Raw genomic sequence first — 9,425 nt, 5'->3', positions numbered from 1 at the left:
ACAGCTGGTCATGAATTGCTCTAGCTAATTCAGCATCACCACCAACAGCTTTGGGACCAAGCCATTCCAGAGAGTGGGTCAGACTGTGAGCACATCTTCCCTTTTCCCTACTAAGGTTCAGCTCTGCCCATATAGTTCCAGTCATTCCAGCTTTACAATTGGAAGCCCACGCAAAGAAAACATGAGGCTCAACCAAGTTTCTACAAAAAACTAGCACTTAGCTCACTGTCCTTAACACTAGTCTTAAATACCAGAATAACTGAGTGTCTTTATTGAGTCTGGCTGGAATGGATTAATTAATATTCTCCACAGCATCCCTCACGGTGCTGTGCCTGCACTGGCAGCTGGAAAGGCGGTGGTAACACACCGGTGTTTTGGCTGCTGCTGAGCAGCGCTCACACAGCACCAAGGCTGCCCCTTCAGCCTTCCCCCCGCCCCCATTAGGGTGAGATCTTGGAGGGGACACAGCCAGGACAGCTGACCCAAACTGACCAAAGGGATATTCCACACCATATGACATCTGCTCAGGTATAAAAGCTAAGAGGAAGGAGGAGGAAGGGGGGCATTTGCTATTTACATTTGTGTTCAAGAGCAACTACTATGCGCCTGGAAGCCCTGCTTCCTGGGAAGTGGCTGAACTTTGCCTGCTGAAGGGAGGTAGAGAATAACGTCTTTTGTTTTCCTTTGCTGCTGTGCAAGACCTTTGCTACTGCTTTATTAAACTGCCTTTATCTTGACCCATGATATTTTTTTCCATCTTATTTTCTTGCCGCCTGTCCTGCTGAGGAGGGTTGTGACAGAGTGGCTTGGTGGGCACCTGGCATCCAGCCAAGGTCAAACCATCACATCAAATTAACCAGCTGGATCAGTTTTCACTTAAGGAGGAGTTTTACTGGCTATTCTATTAAGTAGCACTGACGGTTTCTACACTATTAAACAGGCTGTGTTTCTTTATTAATCTGCACAAGTACAAAAATCTTTGCTAACCTTTCATTAAGGTTAGCAAAATGGAGAAACCATTGTTTGTAATGCTATATTTGATGTAACGTTTCAAAATAATTTACGTTTTCAGTGAAGCAAGTCAGAGACAATCTCAGTTTCTATGCAAAAGTCCTGGTTTTGGCATTTTCAGTATGTGCCATTTCCTGAATATCATTCAAAGGTAGTGTTTTATATTTAGTCTCTATCATTTTCTTGGGAAAAAAACACAACATTCATTGAAAGTTATGAAATATGCATTATTTACCTAAATGACAAATTCCCAATAAGCAGGGGTTTTGGTCCCTCTATATATTATTTAAGAAGTTTGTTTTATTTATAATATATTTATGCAAGTTGTTATGCAATTTTTTCCCCACTAGTAGAATATATGAACTGTGCACTATCCTCTTATTACAGTGAGCTTCTGCCTGAGAAATGGAGGACAGTAGCGCCAGCAACAAGGTAAACCGCTCTCAAACACAGGGAAGAGGACTCTGCTCATGAAAGCAAGCTCCACATCTCTCACTAACCCTGAGAAAGAGATTGCTCAAGATTACAACTGAAGGTCTCATTAATGAAAATTAAAATGAGCAAAAAAACCCCAACATTTCAGAGGGATTTGCTTGGCTCATAGGTCCTGCTATCCACAAGGAACATGTCAAGTAACCACCCCACCATGTGGAGCTCTGGTCCACCTGGCTGATCTTGGCAGTCAGCTGGGGAGGCTGAGAGCTTGACAGTGGAAGGGAAAACAGGACTTTGCATATGCATTCATGTGTTTGCTTAAAACAAACTTGCAGTGAATATTGACCAGGAGCAGAAGGATGTTAGCGAAGTCCTGGAGTCACTGAAGCAAAGCTGAACTTTTAATGTGAAGAAGACTAAAGAAAAGCAAGTAACAGAGTAAAACCCGAGGTTTTCAGGAATGGTTTTGTCTTACTTAGGGAGCAACTAGGGGGGTTCCCAGGCGAGGCAGATTTGAAGGGTCATGGAACTCAGGGAGCTGGCAGGGCTTTAAAATCAGCGTTCTCCAAGGGCAGAAGTAAGCTATCCCTATATTCAGGCAAACAACCAGGAAACCACCATCTCCGTCCTTGGACAGTTTCAAGCCTCTATGGGATAAAGCCCCAGATAACCTGGTCTGACCTCTCAGCTGAACCTGCTGTTGCAGGGAGTTGGATTGCAGTCATCCTGAGGTCCCTGCAGCCTGAATTGTCCTAGGATCCTATGATAACAAAGTGTGGGATGAAGACAAGAAAAAGTCTCCTGAAGAAAATTTCAGGTTTGCAGTATAGTCATGTTACTGGAAAAGGTGGCTGACGTACCAGGTAAATACATCAGTGCCTCTGTGTCGTGGTTAAACCCTGGTCAGCAACCCAGCACCATGCAGTCACTTGTTGACTCCCCCTCACCCAGAGGGATGGGGAGAAGAATCAGAACAGGAATGTAAAACTCAAGGGTTGAGGTAAAACCAATTTCATACATAAAGCAAAAGCCCCCACACACAAGCAAAGCAGAGCAAGGAATCCATTCACCACTCCCCACGGGCAGGCAGGTGTTCGGCCATCCCCAGGGAAGCCGGGCTGCAGCACGTGTAACGGGTACTTGGGAAGACAAACGCCATAATGTCAAATGTCCCTCCCTTCCTTCTTCTTCCCCCAGTTTATATACTCAGCATGGCGTCATATGGTATGGAGTATCCCTTTGGCTAGTTTGGGTCACCTGCCCTGGCTGTGTCCCCTCCACATTTCCCGTGCCCCCCCAGCCCTCTCGCTGGCAGGGCCCAAGGAACTGAAAAGTCCTTGATTTAGTATAAACACCACCCAGCAACAGCTAAAACCATCAGTGTGCTGTCAGCATTGTTCTCACATCAGCCAAAACACAGCACTGCACCAGCTACTAAGGAGAAAGTTCATCCCAGCTGAAACCCAGACACTCTGTTACCTAACATGAGTTTTATGAGAATCTTTTTGCCTCTTCTGAGGAGAAATATCTGTGCTGCCACGTCCAAGTAATACATCACTCAGGATAAATAGATGTCAAACACTCCTAAGCAGAAGAGTAATACTTACGCTCCATTAGCCACTATATAATGATGAAAGGCAGACCTCCAACCCACCCTGCTGATGAACACCTATCTAGTATCAGTGTCAAACTTTTATTTCCTGAGAAAGATAGTATAAAGTTATTGTCAGGTAAGCTAAGATAGCTTCACCAGTTTGGTAGATACTTTATTCCATTTATGCAAGTATACATACAAAATTACAGCCTGTGTCATCAGATGGAGAAAGGATGTATCAATGTTAACCATCAAGCTTCTTCATTGTTTTTCTTAGCACTTCATTTTTATGAAAAATTCCTGCTCTTACGCAAAAGCCAGACACTCATAGCACATAGTATGGCCCATTTAAAACTCATGTGATCTTCAGCAAGTAAACATGGTCACTAGTGACCATGACAGAAAGGAATTCTGATCATATGTGGTAATTTACACATGAAGAAGCACACAAATAGGAAAGGCTCAAATTATACAGCAGAGCAAGAGCCTGAGAAGAGGGAAAGTCCACAGATTTCAGGAACAGAGCATAGAAATAGCTGTAACCCAGCCTCTTGGCTTACAGAACTTTATGCTCACATACTGCAAATGCACACCACTTAGTAAACGTAGGACAGGCAATGTTCTAATTTTTTACAAGATATCCAAATAATTTTAATGTTTTTACAACTATTCTGCATAGGATATATAATACTTCTCTGATCTCTCACAGAAGGGTAGCTACCGCTTTTTGCCTTGCTGCACTAATCCAGCATATAAGAAATAAAAAGGCATTCATTCCCCCTCATTCACCTCACACAATTTTGTATTTAAGAGGTATGCTAAAAATAACCAATTACTAGTGTTCAGATCAACTCCTGCAATGGTTTAGATGAGCTGAGTTCCTTTTACTTTAGTGGAAATACAACAGCATCCATCAGATACAGAGAAAAAAGAAAAGAAAAAAAAAAAAAACAACACAAAATTGTATGTTTTCTTTAAAGATACATTCCTTTGGTAAAGAGTGGCCAAGAAAGCTACTAAAAGTTAAGAACATTTCCCTGAATCATTCATGGATTTAAACCCTGTTGACTCTTCAAAGCAGCCAGCAAAGCAGCCATAGCTGAACAGCCAGGCAGAAGGACAATCTATTACATTGTTTTTCTGATTTTGAGAAATGCTAGCGCGAGTAAAGAAATGAAAACAACTTAAATGTCAGTACTTAGGAACAGTATAAGCACAGCAAGACAACTATCAGTAATTCATCTCCTCATCTTCAAAGTAATGTTTCATTTCTGACATCCAACCTAATTGCAAGTAGGAATAACCATTAGACCAAAAAATGAAAGGTTTAACCTCAGTCTTGCCTTAAATGAGTTCTGCGGATCAAAGTTTGTCATCTGTGTGATGACTTACAAAAACATGCTTTCAAAAAACTAAACCTTGTTCTTGTTGCTTTGACTAGAAAGATAATGTTACAGAAATAAAGGGAAAAGGTGAGCTATTTGGTAGGCAAAATATGACTAACAGCTGATGCTCAAATCTCTGATTTAATAGAAGTATGATTGCTTATTTGTTCATGGAACATTAAAAAAAAAAAAAAAAAACCAAACAAGTGACAGTGTAAAACTTGACATGAATTTCAGATTTCATTAAGAAACATACATACATGTTTTCCTACTTTCCAATAACTCTTGTGAATGAGTTTTGTTTTCCAGTCAGGCAACAGTTCTCTGGGCAGCCCATGCCAGCTTACATAGAAAATGGTCTTCCAACCTTGCTACACCACTTCTGATGAAGTTCCTTATGTCTGGCTTATTTTAGAATACATTTTGGAAATTAGGCACACAAACTCAATTGCAGTTGTTCACACTCACAAAGTGGCAATCCTAAAGTATTCACCATGAAGATATGAAAACATCCTGAAAGGAAAATATGACAAGGCACTGGCTGTTACAGTCAAAGCTGATCTTAATTTCTCAACACCTTAATTTACACATCTGGATGTATTAAATGAACATTTATCTCTTTTACCCTTAAATTTGTTTGAATGTATTTTGACAAAGTATCTTCCAGTTAAACACTCAAATTCTGAATTTCATTATCTAACTTGGTTGTTTGAATTCAGTAAAGCTACTTATAGTGTCATGTTTCACCCAATAGAAGGAAGGATGGAGAATTTTAATTCAGTTAAAAATCTCTGGTCTTAGAAGTTTTAGGAACTGGATAGTATGGACTCACATCAGATTTCATCCTAATTTCATCAATGGTGGCCACGGGAAAGAATACAATCTCTTTGATGCCACTGCAATACCAGGACCAGAATCAAAGGAAATGTTAGAATGCCCACCTTGGGAGATGAGAGATATTCCAGGAAGAATTAAATAGAAAATGTGACTGTTAGAATCTCCATTTTTCTGTGTGGCCTTGTGATTGCAGAGATGGAATGCTCCATACAAGTGGTCAACAGTTAAGATGCACATGAAAACAAAGATATCATGTTAGTCAAGAAAGGACTGCTAAGGTTGTTTGGGAAAAACAAACTCACAAAGATATCATGTTAGTCAAGAAAGGACTGCTAAGGTTGTTTGGGAAAAACAAACTCACAAACAAAACAAGATGAAAATTTTTCCTGTACTGATTTACACTTCTCTTTTTCATGCCAATTATGAGCTAAATATATGGGTAGTTACCTTGGCTATAACAACGCAGCCTGAAGATTTGTGAGGGTTAAAATGGAAACTTTGGCATAGATCAATCTGATTTCTCTCATCAGGCCAATTTGGCAGTCAGTATAAAGCCTTCTGAGTACAGGTTTAGGATACAGACAATTTTATAGGACAAAGATTTTTATTTTGCCAAAGATATTAATAAAAATGTTCATTAAAATTGTAAAAGCCAGAGCAAGATATTTCTAAGTTAAAGATGAAGCAAGGAAGGTGTTATTCTTCCACCTCTGAGGGCATCAGATTTCCATAAATTCAATTGCAGTGGAGGAAGGCAGGACAATACAATATAAATTAAACTCCTGGCTTGGTGAGCTTGGCCTTTCAGCCTTCTGCACTAGGGTGACTTCCATGCAATTTAACATTCAGAAAGGATCTTTTCAGCACAGACCTTAAAGAAAGCTCTTTCTGTTCTGTGTTCTGTGTGAAGGATGATACCTCTACTCCCAGAAAGGCAGTAGTTTAAATAGAAGTCTTCTTCAATGTCACCCTTCTGTAAAAGTATTGCCCTTAGTGATTGGTTATTTCACCAATATGATTTCTCAGAAGACAAGATAGATCAATGCTAGTATCTGGAAAAATTCCATCTTCAACTTCTTGGCTTTGAGGCATATATTCTTCACAGGTAGAATACTTAATTTCCCCAGGAATGTCATGGAGGCTTCATCATCAAGAGTTTCTACAATCCAGTTGGAACAAAGCCTGTTAGAAGTCACAGTCTGGGGGGCAAAGATGATGGTCCGGACTTCCACCCCCACACATCCCCGCTCCCCAGTACCTGCAGTTACTGACTATAATGAGTAGCTTTAAAAAGAGAAAATGAGGCTATCCAGAGAGGCAGAGAATCCCTCTGATCTAATGAATTATGCCCTTAGTTTTCTATTTCCCCCCATTAAATTAGTGTCCCATATTTTTTTTCAGTCAGTGACTTAGCTTATTTAAAACCCACACAAGTTCTTTCAGTCTTCCCTGTCTTATCAACCATAAGCTCCATGATAAGAATTTGAGAATAAGTAGACAAGTACTCATCTATGCACAGAACAGGTATAAAACTTGCCTTGGGTCACAAGTCATGAAAATAAGGCTAAAATGTAAAAACCAATAAGCTATGGAGAACCCAAGCATTTTTCCCTCCCTCCTAAAGCCTGGGAAACATGAATCAAGCTTATAAGGAAAGATTCCTTAAAAGAAGCAAAATCTAGACTGACAAATATAAAATTAAACCTATTGCAGAACACTAGCATGACTTAGACTTAGTTCTACACGGCTTAAAATAAATCAACTTCCCAGATTATAAAATCATAGAATGGTTTGGGTTGGAAGGGACATTTAAAGGTCATCTAGTCCAACCCCCAAATTTCACAGTAAATCAATAGTTTAAATAAAAAGAAAAAATATTCAAAATTATCTAAGAGGGCAGGAAATGTCCTTTCTGACCATTTCTTTTGGGGAAGACAAAAGGAGAAACTCTCTTTTCAGAATGCTAAAACAAAAATGCCTATTTCAACTGGCAATATATTTCTCCAAAGACGCTAACAGCACTCAGAAGCCATCCCTGATTTGTTTTCCTCCTCTTCGGGTGAATTATGAGTTAAGTCCATTGCCAGCTAAGCCAGTCACCTAGGTTTTTTCCTCATCTGTCATAGGTTGCCTACTAGACTGAACAGCCTAACCTCTTTGCAGTGGAAAACCTTTTTCTAAGGCCCTTGTTGTAGGTAATATGCTCAGTCAGTGACCAATTTAAGCCGCTTGAATGTTGAAGATTAAGTCCTTTCAACAAGTTGTTTGTCACTGAGAAAAAGGCAGAGAATTGTAGATGAGAGCGCTAAACTGCAAATCCTCATGTCACACAGATACTTAATTCAAAGCTGTTGGTGAATCTGAAGAATTAAAAAGGGGTGGATTTTCACATCTAGCTCTCTCTCTCTCTGACATTTCCTATTTGGTGGCTTCGTTATTCCTTTCCTGAAGTATGAAGCCCAGCACAAAACTGGTTTTGTATTCACAAAGGACACTTTAAGGCCCATAACTTTCCTTTAACTTTAGTAACTGTGTATTTCCTGAACAGGGAAATACAGTTACTAATATTTTCAGGGCTGTGATTTCTGCTCTGGGAACTGGGTACCTCGAAGCCAGGCCTCTGTTCATCTATGGATCTAAACAGATTCTGCCCACAGAAGTGCAATCACCTCAACTTAAAAAAAAAAAATAAATAAAAATTAAAAAAAAAAAAACCAAACCAAAACCAACAACAACAACAGAAACCCACAAAAAAAAACCAACCAAACTTTCCAATAGGATCCTAATTTTCCTAATTTTCCTTAGAACTCCTTCTGCAGGTGCTGGAGATACATGAATCACTTTCTGCAAGTGTCTGTATATTAATTTTAAAGAGAGTGAAGACGTGTAGTTAGTTAAGTAAGAAATCCAAATTATTGATCTCAACTTTTTCAACAGAGCAGTGAAGCAAGCCTCATGCTTCTCAACAGACTAGAAGCTAAGAATTCCTAGCTTAGAAACCTTCCAAGCTTCTTCAAAACCCTTAATTCTTCCATAACCAGTGTGCAAAGCTCTACACAGCTGCCTAAGTTACAAACTGCTGTCAGCAGGAACAAGAGAAATTTGAGAGGTGTAAAATATCCTGCTCACCTGCTTTTTCTGTAACTTTTACAAAATACAGTTTTTAAACCCTTCTTGACATGCTTTTCAGTGTGTTTTCTTCTTGAACTGCTGGGCAGCCATACCGCCAGAAACCACACTTGAACTGTAAAAAGTCACTGTTATTTGAGATAAGGAGCACAATTCAACCTAAATTGTTTGAAGGAATGAGGGGAATGTACACTCGTGGGAGATTTCTTTGCTGATGCTGAGCTCCTTTGGTCCTTAGAACAGAATACAGAGCTGGTTATTTAATGATAACCAAGGATTTGTTCCTGAGAAGCAGTCCTCACCTCAAACAGCAGCCCTGCTGAAATCACAAATTGTTTTCATGAATCTCTGTGCAGGTGCAAAACAGCACAGCAGCAAAACCTTTGCTATGGAAAGGCAAGCTAATCAAAGGCTGACTGCAGCTCCCTCTCAGGTCTTATTGACGGAATGGGAATTTTGATACTATCCATAGATCTTTAAGGTATTCCTTGCAGAGCTGTGGGGCATTCAAGGTCGAGCTGAAGTCCCTGGGAATGACAGGAGTCAATTTCTCTGAAAATTCAGCAGTTCACATGTAGAAAAACTCATATGGGAGAAAAATGGCAGCCAACCTTCTGATAACCTAGGTAAAATAATTGTTGTGGAGACACTCCCAGGCTCTCAAAAACAGGTCATTCTGACAATCACATAATGGACCTGAACCCATTGTGTCACCATCATGCAAGTGTCATCACAAATATATCCTACGTCTCCCTGGTTACATCAGGTCCATATGTGTGTGCAGGTTCAGTCAACAGATCAAACATGCAGGCAACATAAAAGATAACCCATCCCAGTATCATACCCCTCTAAGGAAGGCTGGGAAGGGCTTGCAGCCTTTAAGAACTGTTTCATATGGCTCAGGGACTAAAAGCTACTCAGTCCTGTGGGCAGTCTAGTCTCACATAATTAGTGCATTTCCCTTTGCAGCTTGAGTAGGAGGGACAGACATCTGTGCTGATCATCAATCTATACAAGGATGAGCTATTCCTAAA

General features: G+C 40.0%; 1 long non-coding RNA gene across 1 annotated transcript; it reads left to right on the top strand.

Moving 5' to 3' along the window:
• The first annotated feature begins 4,268 nt into the window (after positions 1 to 4,268).
• LOC308056119 lies at positions 4,269 to 7,936 on the top strand. Its single transcript, XR_013924712.1, has 2 exons — positions 4,269 to 5,540; positions 5,600 to 7,936. It is a non-coding gene; the product is annotated as an uncharacterized lncRNA (long non-coding RNA).
• The last annotated feature ends 1,489 nt before the right edge of the window (positions 7,937 to 9,425 follow it).

The sequence above is a fragment of the Falco punctatus genome (assembly GCF_963210335.1).
Source record: "Falco punctatus genome assembly, chromosome: Z".
Classification (NCBI taxonomy): Eukaryota; Metazoa; Chordata; class Aves; order Falconiformes; family Falconidae; genus Falco; species Falco punctatus.
The sequence above is the reverse complement of the archived record's forward strand: the minus strand, read 5'-3'. Positions and strand labels throughout refer to the sequence as shown.